Here is a 16677-nt window from a genome sequence, read left to right as displayed (position 1 = left end):
ATACTAAATCTGAAAGCAGTCAGTTTCACAAGATAAACACTATTTGCTCTTTTAACAGTATACTACATTTTCACTTTCTCCCTAGCACTTGAAGGCATATAAAGAAACATAAAAAAGAAGGGATTATCTATCAAAAATACAATTCACATTAAACTTTTTGTTAAATTAACATAAAAGAAGCATCACTCAAATCTTTTAGAACCATTTAGCAACAAGTAATTTGTTAAAATACACAAATTACAAGAAACAGAAATTTTTCTTGTGATTATTTTAATACATGGTTGAAAATATGAATTTACAGGGCAGGAATAGATGCTATATACTGGAAACATATCATGCATCACTTCTCTACTCCCTTCAAATAAAAAAGCATGCGAGCTTCTGTAAAAAGACCTTTAAATCTTGAACTAAGTTAAATAAATCTTCAAGAAGATATAATACATACATGTTTCATAGTAAGTTTCATTGGAATAGGCATTTTAACTATAATGCTCAGGTGTCACATAAAATATGCATACATATTTAATTTCCTATAAAAACTTCTAAAAATCAAAGGCAGCATCTCTGAAATAGCTTCCCTAAAGGAACACATTAAAAATATACCAATTTTCTTCAGAACTATGCCTGTGAAATAAAGATAGACTATGTGTTCATTCAAGGCATCTTGCTAAAGAAGATGCTTATAAAATTATTTATTCATTAAATATGCATTTATGAAACAAATAAATGTATGCCACTCACAACGGGAAAGTAAAGCATGCAGAATTTAAAAATACACTAATAATATTGGCAGAATGAGAAGTGACATTATTTTACAGCCCTACCCAATATCATGCCTTTAGTCAATGTCAAGGTATTAAATAAGAGGAAAACATCATGACGTACTTTCATCATCCTCTTCAGAGAGTTTTTGGAAGTCCTGGCCTTCTCCTGACTCCTGGGTCGAGCTTAGCAACCTCTCCTTACACTTTTTGTACTTCTGTTACCTTGCCTTGATGCGATTCATCATTTCAAATGATGCTTTCAAAGCTGACTCCACATTTATTCCCTTAACCCGTAAATGAAATGAACATTTACTTACTCCACATGCCTGGCACTGGGTAAAACCCTGCCTCATTCATTAGCAAGTTAATCTTTATAAAAATCCAAAAGGTAGAACTGTGAGACCTGATTTAAGAGCAGAAAACTGAATTTCAGAGAACTTAAATGACTTCCTTCAAGTAAATAACTGAATTAGAAATTGCTTGTTGGTCTTTTCCACGATGGGCCCTCTTTCCCTCATCCTGGAGAGAACTGTCTTTCTGTTAAACTGCTTTCATTCTCAGTCTAGCTGGCATTAGCAATTTCTCTGACAGAAGAGAAAATACATGGGAAGTTGTGAATGTTGACATGAAAATAGACTTTTCAGGGGTTTGAGATTTCCCAAGAGCCAAGATGCTGCTGAATTTAGTCACACAAATCAAAAAAGGGAAGCATGAGAGAAACAAGGTGTGCTCACTGTCTCTTCAGCTGATCCACGGACCTCTTCTCTTCCTCAATTCCTGCTTCACAGCTTTCACAATTGTGGCCTGGAAAAGTTCAGCCCCTCGAAGGGGAAATTGGAAATAGAATAAATTACTACTCTTGTCATTGTCCACCTCCCCAGAAAATGACCACTAAGGCTTGGATAGAAAACTTGACATCTTTTATTGGTGGCTGACCAAAGTTTCCTGGTTGAAACTCACCCCTGTCCCTGTGGATAAGCAAAGAACAGCTCCTTAGGAACCAGTGGGCTTCTCACTACCCTAGTAGGCCAGTGAAGAGGAAATGGTTTGTGTTTTCCAAAGTGTTAAAGGCAACAAGTCTCTTGAAATATGTCCCACAAGCCATAGTTTAGTTACTCACGTGACCTTATTGGAGTGGTACCACAAGGGAGGAATGTGCCAGGAGGAGCATTTACTCAATGAGCATACAAGGCTAAGGAGTGGAGCTTGGTCTCCTTCAGGCAGTATGCAAACATGGAGCTCCTGCTCCATCAATGGGACTTTCAATCTCTTTTCTCAGAGTGCCTTCCTACTACCCTTTTACTGCTATTCATTCTCCCTGAAATGTTGTGGTAAATTTCCTGAACTCTGTCCCCTTGTCACCTGCTTGGCAAATCCCAAATCCCTGGGAACCCAGAGATGTACTTTCCTTATTCTGAAAGGGGCTAATGTCAGCTACAGAAGACAGCATTCAACTCCTACTACCTCTTCTCACTATCACCATCTTCTTTCCTTAATGGCAGATGAAAGAGATGCCACCCTTCTGCCAATGGCTGCCCAGTGTTGGTTCTCTTTCTTCCCTCCTCCTTGAGGAATGGCATTTTCCCATTTTCTCCTCTCTTCCTGCGTCTCAGCCTTTGCATTGCTGTGCCATTCTGAGTATAGGCATGCAAACATGCTCAAGTCTCGCTAATCTTGACAAATGATAAAGAGCCTGCACTCAGCCCAGACTTCCCTCTATGCACACATATTCCTGCCCCTGGGCAATCATAAAAAACAACTTTTCTCAGCTGTGTCACTGCTGCTGCTACCCTCCTTCCTCTTCTCACTCCTGTCCACTCTTTAGATTGTTGTTTGGAGTGGAAAGAGCACCTTGCTCCTTCCCCTTAGTTGTTAATATAGCCTGGATGTGCTCTCCTGGTCCCCCAAATATCTCCTACAGTCACACTGGATATCATCTGAATGTCTGGGTCTCCCATAAATTTATCTTTAATTCCTAAGACCTGAGGTAGTGTTCTTAGCAGGTGGGGCCTTTGGTTCACTAAGTCAGATTATGAGCACCAAGGATCCTGTGGGTTTGGACAAGGTCAGCATCTCTGGACAGGCACCACAGTCTGGGGCTCACACAGCAGGCATTGACCCCTCCCACCTCAGTGGCATTCCCTTTAGTTTCTGGGGCTCTTCCCAGTCTTTTCCTGAGTCTACAAGGTCAGGGGCAAAACTGGAAGGATGGAGTCCAATGGAGAAAAGGGTGGTAATGTGAATCCTGCCAGCAGCTTGGAGAAGAAACTCAGGCAGGGAGAGAAAGATTTAAAGATTCAGCATATGTAAATATTCAGACATAGTAGGACAGAAGGTGGGCCTAGGTCCCATTCCACATGGAAAACTTTCCAAATGTAACAGACATCCTGGAAAATGAACACCCTCACACAGGGCTTGCTTTTTCAATTCAACATAAAAGCAACAGATGACCTCTGTGTGACCTTCCATCAGCGGTGCCAGATGGTGAAGGGCACAAAGGAAGAGCCAACACCACCATCATGTGTCGGAGTTCATTTTTGCCCCTGGGTAAGGCCACATGTGCAATGCCCTGGCTGATTTAGGTGGAGTTAAAGGTGGTCATAAAAGTTCATACCAACAAATCTCCCTTCCCAGTTACCCAACAAAGGACCTGGACAGCAAGCAAGAGCTGAATGAAATCAGATTTTCTTTCCAAACTGCCTGCCTCATCATCTTAAGGAGTACTTTCACATTTAATAAAAGCCTCTTTCTTTTCATAATAAAAGTCTTCTTCTCTATTGTGCTTTCCTTTGCTTGCTTATTTTCCTTTACCCACAGTGGGGATGGTCCTCTAATTTTAGACACTACACCAATGAACCAAGGCTATTACAATGCTAGGCCATAGCACCCACTGGCCACTGCCATGCAGAAACAAAGGTAAGGACAAATGAGAGACATTTAGAACGTGTAGTGTCACTGGATCCTGTGAAGGCTCAATTTTGAGCTCTCGAGGAGCCTCCATACTAGTCTCCATAATGGCCGATTTATTTACATCCCCACGAACAGTGACTAAGGGCTCCCTTCTCACCACATCTTCACCAGCATTTATTTTTTGATTTTTTTAAATAGCAGCCATTCTGATGGGAGTGAAGTAGTACCTCAATGTAATTTGCATTTTGCTGATTATTGGTGATGGTAAGCATTGTTTCATATATTTATTGGATATTTGTATAACTTTTTTGTCATGCTTGGGATTGAACTCAAGACTCTGTGCATGCTGCAGGTGCTCTACCACTGAGCTACACTCCAGCTCCCATTTGTATATTTTCTTTTAATAAATGTCTATTTGGATCATTTAACCATTTTTTAGAATTTTTTAAATGAAGAGAAATTCCAAGATGGCAGCTAGAGGTAGGAAGCAGAAAGCGACTCTCCTATAGTGAAATCTTGGAGAGACGCTGGAGACACACTTTGCAGGCATAATCACCGAGAAAAGGCATAACTTTGACCCGTCCACATCTCCAGCTGGTGCAGAGAATCTCCACTTCAGGTTAAACGGAGAAACGAGGAGGGCCCCCGGGGCCGCCAGTGGCCGGCGCCCATATGGCTTGGGAAGACGCGGACCAGGTGAGCTTCACGGTACTGCGGTAGCCCCACAGACAAGCCTGGGCCAGAGCAGCATAGCCCCCTGGACAGACTGCCCTCCACCCGGGAAAAAAAAACAGAAACTGAGTAATAAGCAATAAGAACAGTTAAGACATGCTGGAAAGAGGGTGGGGCACCCTTCAAGGGATCCTGCACACAGAAAGTGACACCCAACTTAACCATGAAAAGGCAGGCAGCACCAAACCACAGGATAAGAAAAAGCAAGACAGTAGAGAGTAACATCAAGTTAGGTACACACAATCAAACCTTCAAACAACTAAGACAACTAAATGGCAGGAATCACCACATACCTATCAGTACTAACGCTTAATGTTAATGGACTTAATTCACCCATCAAAAGACACCGTTTGACAAAATGGATTAAAAAAGAAGATCCAACAATTTGTTGCTTACAGGAGACTCATCTCACCCACAGAAATAAGCATATGCTTACGATGAAAGGCTGGAAGAAGATTTACCAAGCCAATGGTCCCCGAAAACAAGCAGGAGTAGCAATACTTATCTCTGACAAAGTAGACTTCAAACCTACATTGATCAAACGAGATAAAGAAGGACATTCCATACTAATAAAAGGGGAAATAGACCAAAAGGAAAAAATAATCATCAATCTGTACACACCCAATGTCAACGCACCCAATTTCATCAAACATACCCTGAAAGACATAAAAGCATATATTAATGCCAACACAGTGGTTGTGGGAGACTTTAACATTCCATTATCATCAATAGATAGGTCATCCAAACAAAAACTCAATAAAGAAATCCAAGATCTAAAATATGCAATAGATCAAGTGGACCTAGTAGATGTCTACAGAACATTTCATCCAACATCTACACAATATACATTCTTCTCAGCAGCCCATGGAACCTTCTCCAAAATAGATCATATCCTAGGGCACAAAGCAAGCCTCAGCAAATATAAGAAAATAGAAATAATACCGTGCATACTATCTGACCACAATGCAGTAAAAGTAGAACTCAACAACAAAAGTAAAGACAAAAAACATGCAAACAGCTGGAAACTAAATAACTCATTACTTAATGAAGAATGGATCATCGATGCAATAAAAGAGGAAATTAAAAAGTTCCTGGAAGTCAATGAAAATGAAAAAACAACCTACCGGAACCTATGGGACACAGCTAAGGCAGTCTTTTTTTTTTTTTTTTTTCATTTTTCTTTTATTATTCATATGTGCATACAAGGTTTGGTTCATTTCTCCCCCCTGCCCCCACCCCCTCCCTTACCAACCACTCCACCCCCTCCCTCTCCCCCCCCTCAATACCCAGCAGAAACTATTTTGCCCTTATTTCTAATTTTGTTGCAGAGAGAGTATAAGCAATAATAGGAAGGAACAAGGGTTTTTGCTGGTTGAGATAAGGATAGCTATACAGGGCATTGACTCACATTGATTTCCTGTGCGTGGGTGTTACCTTCTAAGTTAATCCTTTTTCATCTAACCTTTTCTCTAGTACCTGTTCCCCTTTTCCTATTGGCCTCAGTTGCTTTAAGGTATCTGCTTTAGTTTCTCTGCGTTAAGGGCAACAAATGCTAGCTAGTTTTTTAGGTGTCTTACCTATCCTCATCCCTCCCTTGTGTGCTCTCACTTTTATCATGTGCTCATAGTCCAATCCCCTTGTTGTGTTTGCCCTTGATCTAATGTCCACATATGAGGGAGAACATACGATTTTTGGTTTTTTGAGCCAGGCTAACCTCACTCAGAATGATGTTCTCCAATTCCATCCATTTACCAGCGAATGATAACATTTCGTTCTTCTTCATGGCTGCATAAAATTCCATTGTGTATAGATACCACATTTTCATAATCCATTCGTCAGTGGTGGAACATCTTGGCTGTTTCCATAACTTGGCTATTGTGAATAGTGCCGCAATAAACATGGATGTGCAGGTGCCTCTGGAGTAACAGTCTTTTGGGTATATCCCCAAGAGTGGTATTGCTGGATCAAATGGTAGATCGATGTCCAGCTTTTTAAGTAGCCTCCAAATTTTTTTCCAGAGTGGTTGTACTAGTCTACATTCCCACCAACAGTGTAAGAGGGTTCCTTTCTTCCCGCATCCTCGCCAACACCTGTTGTTGGTGGTGTTGCTGATGATGGCTATTCTAACAGGGGTGTGGTGGAATCTTAGCGTGGTTTTAATTTGCATTTCCTTTATTGCTAGAGATGGTGAGCATAGTTTCTGCTGGGTATTGGGGGGGGGAGAGGGAGGGGGTGGAGTAGGTGGTAAGGGAGGGGGTGGGGGCAGGGGGGAAAAATGAACCAAGCCTTGTATGCACATATGAATAATAAAAGAAAAATGAAAAATAAATAAATAAATAAAAATAAAATTTTTTAAATGAAACTGGGGCTTAAACTCAGGGCCTTCAACCTTGAGCCACTCCACCAGTCATTGTTTTGTGATGGTTTTTTCGAGATAGGGTCTTGTGGAACTATTTGCCTGGGCTGGTTTGAACTGCAATTTTGCTGATCTCTGCCTCCTGAGTAGCTAGTATTACATGTGTGAGCCATGGGTGCCTGGCTTGCCCATTGTTTTAATTGCATTGTTTTTGTTGTCATTAAGTTTTGTGAATTCCTTACAGTGAGGTTGGAATAATAGATTATAATAATGTTTTTCACCATTGTCAGGAATTTCTTTTTAAAACAGAAGCAAGGAGAAGTAAGATGGTCTAAACTCTATGGCCCATATTACTGTGTTACTATTTTGACTACAGGCCAGACGAGCCTGTAAGGAGTTTGTGTTGAGAGGCTTCAGTACACCTGTGTTCGTTTGTGCCCCAGGTCCATATGAAATGTTGCATGCTGCCGCAGACTTTCTTGTTAGTATTCTACTTTAAATCTTAAAGGCCTGGTACTTTCTTCTTGGGCTGATTTCCTAGAAGGGATTTCTGAATTTCTTGCAGGTTCTCCAAGCAAGCTTAGACAGAAAGCATTGTGCAAGTTTCCTAAGAAACCCAACCAGTGTCCACAGCCTGACCCACCTTGAGGCAAGGATCTGTGAGGTTTTTATGTCTGCCACAACATGCAGGAAGTAGTAACTCATGAAGACACTCCTCTGCAGTAGGAAGAAGGCAAAGCAGATTCTGTCCCAGATGATGCCTGCCTCCCCACTGGGGCAGCTTGCAGGATGAGTCCTCATCAGCTGTGGTGACAAAGCAGGTAAAAGCTAAAGTGAAATGAACCTCCATCCCTTGTTGCTTTATAAAGACAGAAACCTGGGAGTCGCAGAGCATCATTCTGACACACTAACTAATCCACAAGAAGATTATCTTATAAGTGAGGCTACACACTTCAAGTTCAATGTTGACATGGACTCACAAGGTGGACCACTGAGGCACCAGGAGGCCTTTGAGTATTTCTCTTTGGGAACTCCCAACAAGGTGCATTAAGAAATAATGTTCCAATGATAGAGGAAACACTTTGAAACAAAAGACAATACCTGTTCCAGGAGTGAAACCTACCCAGGGATAAGTATAGTGTGACAATGAGCACAGTGTGGCCTGGTAGAAGGGGTGTGGGTGGCACATATTATCCTACATAAAACCAGTTTGTAGGTGATGGCTTATCAGTCACATGCAGCCTGAATTACAGCCATGTTGGGGAGAGCATGTGGCTAAGTAGCCCCCTTTCTGTGCACCATGGAGGACCACGTGTATTCGCCCTCAGTTTTGGTGCAAGAGGCAGGTGGCAGAAACAGGTCAATTCCAGAAACACTGGGGCTCCTCCCAACTGTTTTGCCAAGTTTGAAGCTCCCTGAACTTCCAGAGGAGAAGAGACCTGGAAGTCTGAGTTACCCTGAGGGCAAACATTCTTTTTCCCAGTACTGGGGACTGAACTCAGGGCCTCACGTTGGCTAGGCCACTTGAGCCACTTCCCCAGGCTTTTTGTTCTTATTTTGTTTTTAAGATAGGGTCTTGATAACTTTGTCCAGGATGGCCTTGAACTGGAGATCAGCCTGTCATGGCCTCCCCAGTAGCTGGGATAACAGGCGTGTACCACCACAGCCCATCCCAAGATTCTAACTGGAATAAATACAGCTTTGAGGGGCATCTGGAATACATCTGAATTATAACCAGAAAAAGTAAGGGGATTTACTACTGCAATATACCCAACCCCAAACCTGCTGGAGTTTAGGAAATTTCTAGAAAAGAATCAAAGACGCTCAGAGTAGGGAGGCACTTCATGTTATCAGCAATGGTTCACAATGTACTACAGTTCTAAAGTTTCCATTGACCCTACTTTGATTTCTTTTCTTTATGTGTTTTGGCACAGTTATTTAATTAGAACAATACAACTGTCCTTCCTGTCTACCTTTCCAATCCCTAACGTGTCTCTCATATTTACACATTTTATAGCCTTTGACTGTGCCAGGCTGAAAGCTTGGATCAGCCAGCAACTATTTTTAACCAATGTTCTGATGTATCCACATGCTCCTATCTGAAAAACAAATGGGAAGGATAAATTCTCAATCTTGGCATCCAGAAAACAAGTTTGGTGTCTTGTGTCCCCCAACATGTGCAAGAATTCACAAGGACCTGGTGCCAATGATTATAGAAGGGACCCATTGACTTAAAACTGCAGTCACAGTGTAGGTGTGCATTGACTTCTTAGAGAACAACACAAATTCCTGGGGAAAATCAGACCCAATGAGGAGAGGGTCTTCAGTGTGACACTCCTGCAAAAGGAAGCACTTCTCTTTACAAAAAGGTCGTCGGCCAGCCCCAACTCTGCAAATAGGCACACCCTAATGTGATGGGGAATAAATGGCAGAAATAGCTCTGGGAATATAAAGGAAACAAATGGCAGAAGTAACTTTGTTTTGGATAAAAGAAACAGAGAAGCATTCCTAAAGACAAACATTTAAAGAGATGAAACATAGACCTCTAAAGGAAAGTAACACAATAAACTTTCCCAAGATAAACGAAAAGGGGTCTCACCAAAATAATGAGCAGTAGTCATAAAATGTATATGACAGGTTTCAAGGACAGGATACAGAACATTCCAGTGAGACCTGGGACTTCAGTTTTGGTAGAACTATTTTCTCACAGTTCAGAGAACAGAAACCTATATGCCCCCCTCAGGAGATCACCCCAGATCTCAGCTGTAGGCAGAGTTCTCAGAAAAACAGCAAAATATAGTTGGCCCCAGTACCCATGGGTTCTGCATCCTGGGACTCAACCAACCTTAGAAAAGATTGGAAAAAGCATTGCATCTGAACCGAAACTGCACAGACTTGTGTTGATTACTATCCCTTAAATAATGCAGTAAAACAACTGTTTGCATAACATTTATGTCATACTGGGTATTAGAAGTGATCTAGAGATGTCTTAAAGTTATATGGGGGAAGGGATATGCACAGGTTATATGTAAATGCTACACCATTTTATACAAGGGAGGTGACCATCTGAAAAGCTGGGTCCTGACACCAGTCCTGAGGGACACCAAGAAAAGATTATTTTTTGTTGATTGGTATGTGATTATCTTAGAACAATGAATTTCTCACTATTTTTATGTTAAATTCAAATCCTGAAGTGGTTAGTATTAACCAACACATACAGGTAATGGCTTTTTTTTTTTTGGTTGTTGATCAATGCTCTGCCATATTAAGTAACTCAGGGGCTGTCCTTGGGGCTGTGGGATTATTTCTGGGCAGCATGAGTGAGGGCTCATGTAAGGGGAGGAGCACAGCACAGGTGTTCACGTGTCTTGTTCCTTAGCTACCCTGCTGCCCCCCCCCCCCTCCCGCCACACACACATAGCTTTAGCTGTGTCCTAGTCTGGATATCTGCTCAGAAGCAGCCATAATGCTGAATTCCCTCCTGGTCCACCACATCTCTGGGACACAAATAGCTCTTGCATCACTCGTCACTCCACCTCATTCCCTCCCCCACACAGTGTTCTAGAGTACTATGCTCAATTATATCATACTTCTGCAATTCTTTCTAGGCAAAAGAGTTGACTTTTTGCAAACACGGAATGACTTTGAAAAGAGTCAGTGGTTCTCATTCAGCTTATCAAAGGGTCACCTCTGAATTTGTGCTGTGAGTGATGACAAATTGTTCTTCAGAAGGGTTGGGATTTTAACTAGAATTTATTCCTTTGAGTAGGTGTCTTTTCATCATGTAACCTTGAAGTGGTGGAAATGAGTAGAAAGGACTCTGCCAAATATGTCAAAATGAAGAGTTATGAACAGTCATTTGAATCTGGATTTTGAGAATCTTATTTGGGCTTTTTTAAGAGTTATGTGAGAGGCACAAGGCTTTTAATGACCACTGAGTGGACTGTTTACCCATACACTGAAACCACAAGTGTGTTATGTAGTGGAATCCACTTACCAACAGAATATTTTTCATCGTAATCACAAAAACGTTGTATGCAATCAGCCAGTCCCAATAGTGCAGGATGCTCGTGATGGGTTTCAGTAGCAGATCACCCCCAAAGAGCAGGAAATAGAAATAGGTCACCAAATAATCCATGCAGAATATGCTGATCCTAGTAGTTCCAGTGATGAAGATGATACTAAGGACAAACTAGAAGAGGTAGCTGAAGACGACCACTTTGGACATGTCCAAATAAGATCTGGAAAAGCAAAGCCCAAAATAAAGACAAGAACAGAGCCAACAAGAAGCCAATGAGGAAACCATGTTGGACTCTGTGAAAGTATTTTGCAAACCACACTGCAGCTCTGTATTTCTCCTTCACCTCACACCGCCTGCTTTATAGGAAGCACACACAGGATGAGGAAGAGCTTATAAAAAGTGGGAAAACCCTGGGCGTCTGTCTGCTCACCATCATTGTAGTTCACTCACATTTCTCACAAACAGCAACATTTTCTGCTTCCCACTTGAGAACTCAAAATTCCTCTTTGTCTTTCTATGAGAGGCAAGGAATAATTTCAAAAGAAATTCTAAGACTCAGATGCCTCCCTGCTACAAGAAAAAAAGTTACCAATGGATTCCTTTCAAGGACCTAGAAACTGACAGATTAAAACAAAGCCATATTACACACAAAGGTTTTACTAGAGATAAGAAATAGCTCCTCTCAGATGGGAACAGCGTAGACACTGATGTGACTGGCTTTGGACCCTTTCTAATACTCTGTTTTGGATGTCCCCGGGCTGAGCCAGGATTCCTCTTGTGCCGTCCCTCCCCATTAGCCTTCGTGATGGAAAGTGAGAGGGGAGTTGGGTCTTTTGTCTTCCTCTGCAAGTTTAGAGCCCGGGCCATTTCAGCAGTTCTACCTGCAGGCTAAGGCTTCCTGCATTTGCTTGATTACAGGTTGTTTTGGGGGTTTTGCTTTGGATGTTTCCCTTCCCAGGTTTGTGGAGAAGCAGAGGAGAACCAATTCAGGATTTGTTCTTTGATTAAGAAGTTGATATTTTGTAGGAAGTTAATAAATAATTCCCAATAAAAGCCATGTTGCATGTAACCTCTCTGCCATTATTAGGAAGGGAGTCATGGGATGAAGACACAGTTCTCAGATAAGGGAAGCTTTGAACATTGTTTTTTATTTTATTTATTTATTTATTGGTGGTACTGGGGTTTGAAATTAGGACTTCATGTTGGTAGGAAGGCATTCTATCTCTTGAGCCACTCTGCCAGTCCTGACTTTTATTTTTAAAAAGTAAAGCAGGTAAAATATTCTATGAATTTTTTTCTGAAACCTTTTACTCCTTCCTGGATTTCCTAAACAGAGGACTATGCTTCTAGTGACCGAGTCTACTCAAGGCTTTTTATGTCACTGCAGGGTGGGTGACAGTCTACTCCTCATCAGAGGTGGCTGAGGGCTCACTTTCTGGGATTCCTAATTGACAAACAGATCTAAAAATAGCCAATTTCTAAAAAGATCTGGCTTTGAAAATCAGTGGTGCATACAGTCTTCATTAGAGGTGGTCTTTGGATTTTACATTAGTATATGGCAAGGTTCTTATTTTTTCTCTTTGCAACAGGGAAAAGGTCTTGCTGAGCTGGTTTTTCTCTTGAGCATTACAGAGACTGGAGAAAACTGGAAGCCCTGCCTTAGATCAGTCTCACAAAAAGAATCTCCAAGTCCATATGCTGTCAGTTTTATTAGCTTATTTTAATTGTGCAAAATAACAGGTTTCCTTATGACCTTTTCATACATGTATATGATATACTTTGATCAAATTCTCTCCCTATCTTGTGCCCCTCCCCTCTCTTGTGCCTCTCCCCTCTCCCACTGCTCTCTTTCCTCTTTTCAAATATCCCTCCTTTCTACTTTAACGTCTTTAAAAAAAAAAACTCTGGATTCTACATATGAGAGAAAACATGTGCTATTAGTCTTTTTGAGTCTGACTTATTTTGCTTAAGAAGCATATCACTTTGAACCATTTATTCATAACTGAGCTTCTGAGGCTCCCTTATACCTGTTTGAACTGGGTTCAACTCCTGCTACCACCTATGCCTCCTGTCTTCCCTGCAGTTTCCTTCTGTACAAACAGGGAAGATAATATTACCCACACAGGGGATCTGTGGGATAAAATGGCTCACTATATGCAAAGTACCTGGAGCAGAGCCTGACACCTAGAAAACACTGGTCACATGCAGGGTCACCAGAACCTATTCTTAATATAACAGTTCCAGGTAGAAGGAGCTGTGCACCATGTAGGAATCTCTGGGAGGCTCCATTAGGGCCTCCTAATGGGCTTCTCTAATCTAGTGACCTCCCCTATGCTCTCACACTAACACAGGATCCTCTCCCCACCTCACCTCAGCAGGAGAGGACAGACAGTAACCTGAGCCTCAGAGGTCAGGAAATTAGGCCTAAGTCACACACAGTAAGGGGACATAACAGGTCACACCAGCACTGTCAGACAAGACAGCTATGGCTGGGTGAAGTCTTAAAGGATTTCAGGTATGGAGAGAACTGACTGCAGAGCAGTGGACAGGCCTTTGGCATTGTGTGTGTGTGTGTGTGTGTGTGTGTGTGTGTGTGTGTGTGTGGTAGGAGCAGTGTGGATAATCAGAGAGTGCAGGAGGAAGGCACAGAGAGAAACTGAGCAAATTTAAACCAACACTTTCCAGGAAATGATCAGGATAGCAAGGCCAGGTGTCCTCTGATTGCGGGAGAGGGAAGAGAATGAGTGCTACAACAGCCCATGCAAGGCCCCAGGGGCAGCACTGCAGGAGGGAACCAGCACAGGGTATCTTTGAGCTCCTCCCTCACTCCTCAGTCCCCTGAGCATGCAGAAGAGGAGGAGGGATAGGATGAGAAGGAAGGACAAAAGATGGGATGAAAAGAGAGGACAGGGATGATGATGAGAAACTGGTAGGGTGAGTGAAGAAGAAGGATAAGGAGAATGGATGAGGGATAAAAAAGAAGAATGGAGGGAACAAGAGAGAGAGGAAGAAAGGAATGGAATGGATTGGCCAGGAGTGGTGGTGCATGCTTGTGGTATGAGCTCCTTGGATGCTGAGATAGGAGGACTGAGGTTTGAGGCCAATCTGGGAAAAAAATTAGTGAGATCCCATTTCAACAAACAAGTCAGGGATGGTGGTTCATGTCTGTAATCCCAGCTATGCAGATGAAAAATAGGAAGATTGTGGTCTAAAGCTGGCCATGGGTAAAATGTGAGACCCTATCAGAAAAATAACTGAAGCAAAAAAGGTCAGGGATGTGGCTCAAGTGGCAGAGCACCTATCTAGCAAGCACAAAATCTTGAGTTAAATCCCAAGCCCCCCTGCCCCCCCACACACACGCACATACACACACATACACAAGAAGAAGAAGGGTGAGGGAGGGGGAGGAAGGAGAAGAGGAAGAATTTAAAATGAGGATGGAGATAGGTTTAGGGCTCTTCTGGAGAGCTGACTGGCCAGTTTTTGTTTGAAGAAAAGGAGAACATTAAGGCCATTAAAAGTAGTGGCCAATGACTGGCGCTGACAGGCCTCAGGGGCTCAGCCATGGGCTACTGAGCCTCTGCCCCTCACTTGTCAGTCTAAGCTGCTATTTCCCTGTCTCAGACTTCCCAAGTGTACAGAGATGTGTGCAGTAGACAGCAATCTGTTGGAAAGCTTGGGGAGCTGGCTGGAGGCACGGAACCCCTGTTACCTGCAGTGAATGAAGTCAGGGACAGGGTTATGCTGGCTGAAGGAGGCCACATCGAGGCTCATGCAAATCTCCACATTGTCCCCTGCCGTGATGCACACAGCAGCCTTATTTTCATCCTCAAAAGTCTGCCGTTGTAAAGAGGCACACAGGAGCAGCATGAAGTCATCTAGAAAGACAGAGGGAGGTCACCCAAGTGCCCCTGCTCTTCTGGGGTCCCAAAGGCCACATACAACATGAGATGGCCCCACCTCCTGGGGGGGGGGTCATGTCCCAAATGGTCAGACATGCTGGGGGTGGGGGGAGGGGCCCTTGGGGAGTCTGGGTTTGTCAGTGTACTAATGAGGCCAGTGTCAAGTGCTCACTCCCAGTCTTCATGACTCTGTCTGGGGACACTGCACTGACACTTATCTCCCATCAGGTTTTAGTAAGCTACTGGAGCACTGGTGCCATCTTTGTCTTTGTCCTGTCCTCTGTGGCAGATGCCACATTTCTGATTTCTTTGAATCTTCCCATCTCTCTTTACATTCATAACCAAATAGAGTTCCCAGGGCACCTCCATCCCCAAGGTGGCAGAGAGCAAGTGGACAAGATGGACGGTTTGTGAAGGGAGAGGAACAACTCTGAGCCTGCCCCGAGGCGTCCTTAGGCCAGGCATCCCACAGTTGGACCACAGATTGCTTCCTTGGCTTAAGATTAAAACTCTGGAGTTTTCTGTCACACCTAGCACTCCTACTTTCTTGGGGGAAGAGGCTGCTCCAACCTTCCTCTCACCAGCTGCCTGGAGGGCTCTGGCCTGCAGCCCAGCTCTTCTGTCACTGAAATCCAGTGGCCTCTCCCTCGCTGCCATAGCTCTGTCTTTCATTTTGGTCTGCCTGTCAACGCAGCTGGAAACCAACCTACAACACACAAAGCCGCCCTCTCTGCTACCTCTGAAAATGTGAGTGTGTAGATATGTTGGGGGGGAGCAGGTATTGGGAGGAGAGGTTATGCAACTGAAAGTGTACTTCAGTGTTAGTTTATTGATTTTGTGAATTTAACAGAGCAAATAGAAGCAGTTAATGATTTGCAATATTAATGCACAGACAAGCCTTTATACAATGGTGAAGTCCAGTCAACTAATGCCTGACACTGGAAGGATAACAAGCAAATACAAATACAAATCCCAATGTCCCTGCCCCCAGCATAAACACTTACAGATCAGAAACACAGGGTTGGGCTGCACGATGAAATCGGGGAAGTATAGCCACTTGATGATGTTGTCATTGAAGTTGGAGCCCTTGAACCTCCACGGGTAATCTGAGGGGCAGGGGGAGGGCAAATGGTAAGATCAGTTCTCCAGCAGCCACTCACTGCTGGCTTCATGGTTTCCCCTAAGGGAAAAGGTCACCCAGTAGCCCACTCACCTCAGCAGGGGGCATATGGGATGCCGATGCAGATGAATTACTAGAAGGTGATGATGCATGCCAGGAAGCAGCTGTACGTGGGCCAGACCTCTGCAATGGCTTTTCTTCTGCATCGATACAAGACAGCAATGAGCCAGCAGGCATGTATCATGGCATAGAAATCCACTTGCTGGCCAATGACATTCACTGACATTAGGAAACAAGTCTACATAAGGATAACAGGGGGCGAAAGAGTCAGGTTTGCAGGGAAGGGGAGTGGTGTCAGGTGTCCTGCCCATGCAGGGACAGAGCCCTGCATTCCTCAATCCTAGAGGCTTGCTCTTCTGTGTTTCTAATACTGCACAGGTTACTCCCAAGAGTGACTACATCATTGTCATAGTAGCCACTTCAAACAGTGAGGAGAAAGACAGGCATGAGGTCCTCAGGAAACATCAATGCAAATTGCTTAGGTAAAGACAGGCACTGACATGATCATGTCACATGGCAGCCTTCACTGTGGCTGCAGGTTACACTTTGAGAACACACCAAGAGAAAAGCTAGTGACATGGTATTCTTAATATGAAACTAACATAACTGATATCTGCATGTTTAGGTGGCTCTGGAGACCCAGAGAGGCTAAGCGCCCTGCTGTGGAGTGGGGGGCATGGGCTCCTAAGCTGGGAAAAGTCCCAGCAGAACCTCGGTGAACCTCAAAGGGTCGAACTTCACAGCTCAAAGAGAATGATGAGACTCCAGGGCAAGCTGGTCCAAAGAACTATTTGACTTTTCATGAAAAAGAG

The 16677-nt window shown here is 43.3% G+C and overlaps 1 pseudogene; it reads right to left on the bottom strand.

The window, feature by feature from the left end:
• Positions 1-2864: 2864 nt before the first annotated feature.
• LOC109680916 (piezo-type mechanosensitive ion channel component 2-like) overlaps positions 2865-16677 on the bottom strand; it is a 41615-nt pseudogene continuing 27802 nt past the window's right edge.

The sequence above is a fragment of the Castor canadensis genome, chromosome 4 (genome assembly GCF_047511655.1).
Source record: "Castor canadensis chromosome 4, mCasCan1.hap1v2, whole genome shotgun sequence".
NCBI lineage: Eukaryota > Metazoa > Chordata > Mammalia > Rodentia > Castoridae > Castor > Castor canadensis.
This window is presented reverse-complemented; position numbering and strand designations above follow the sequence as displayed.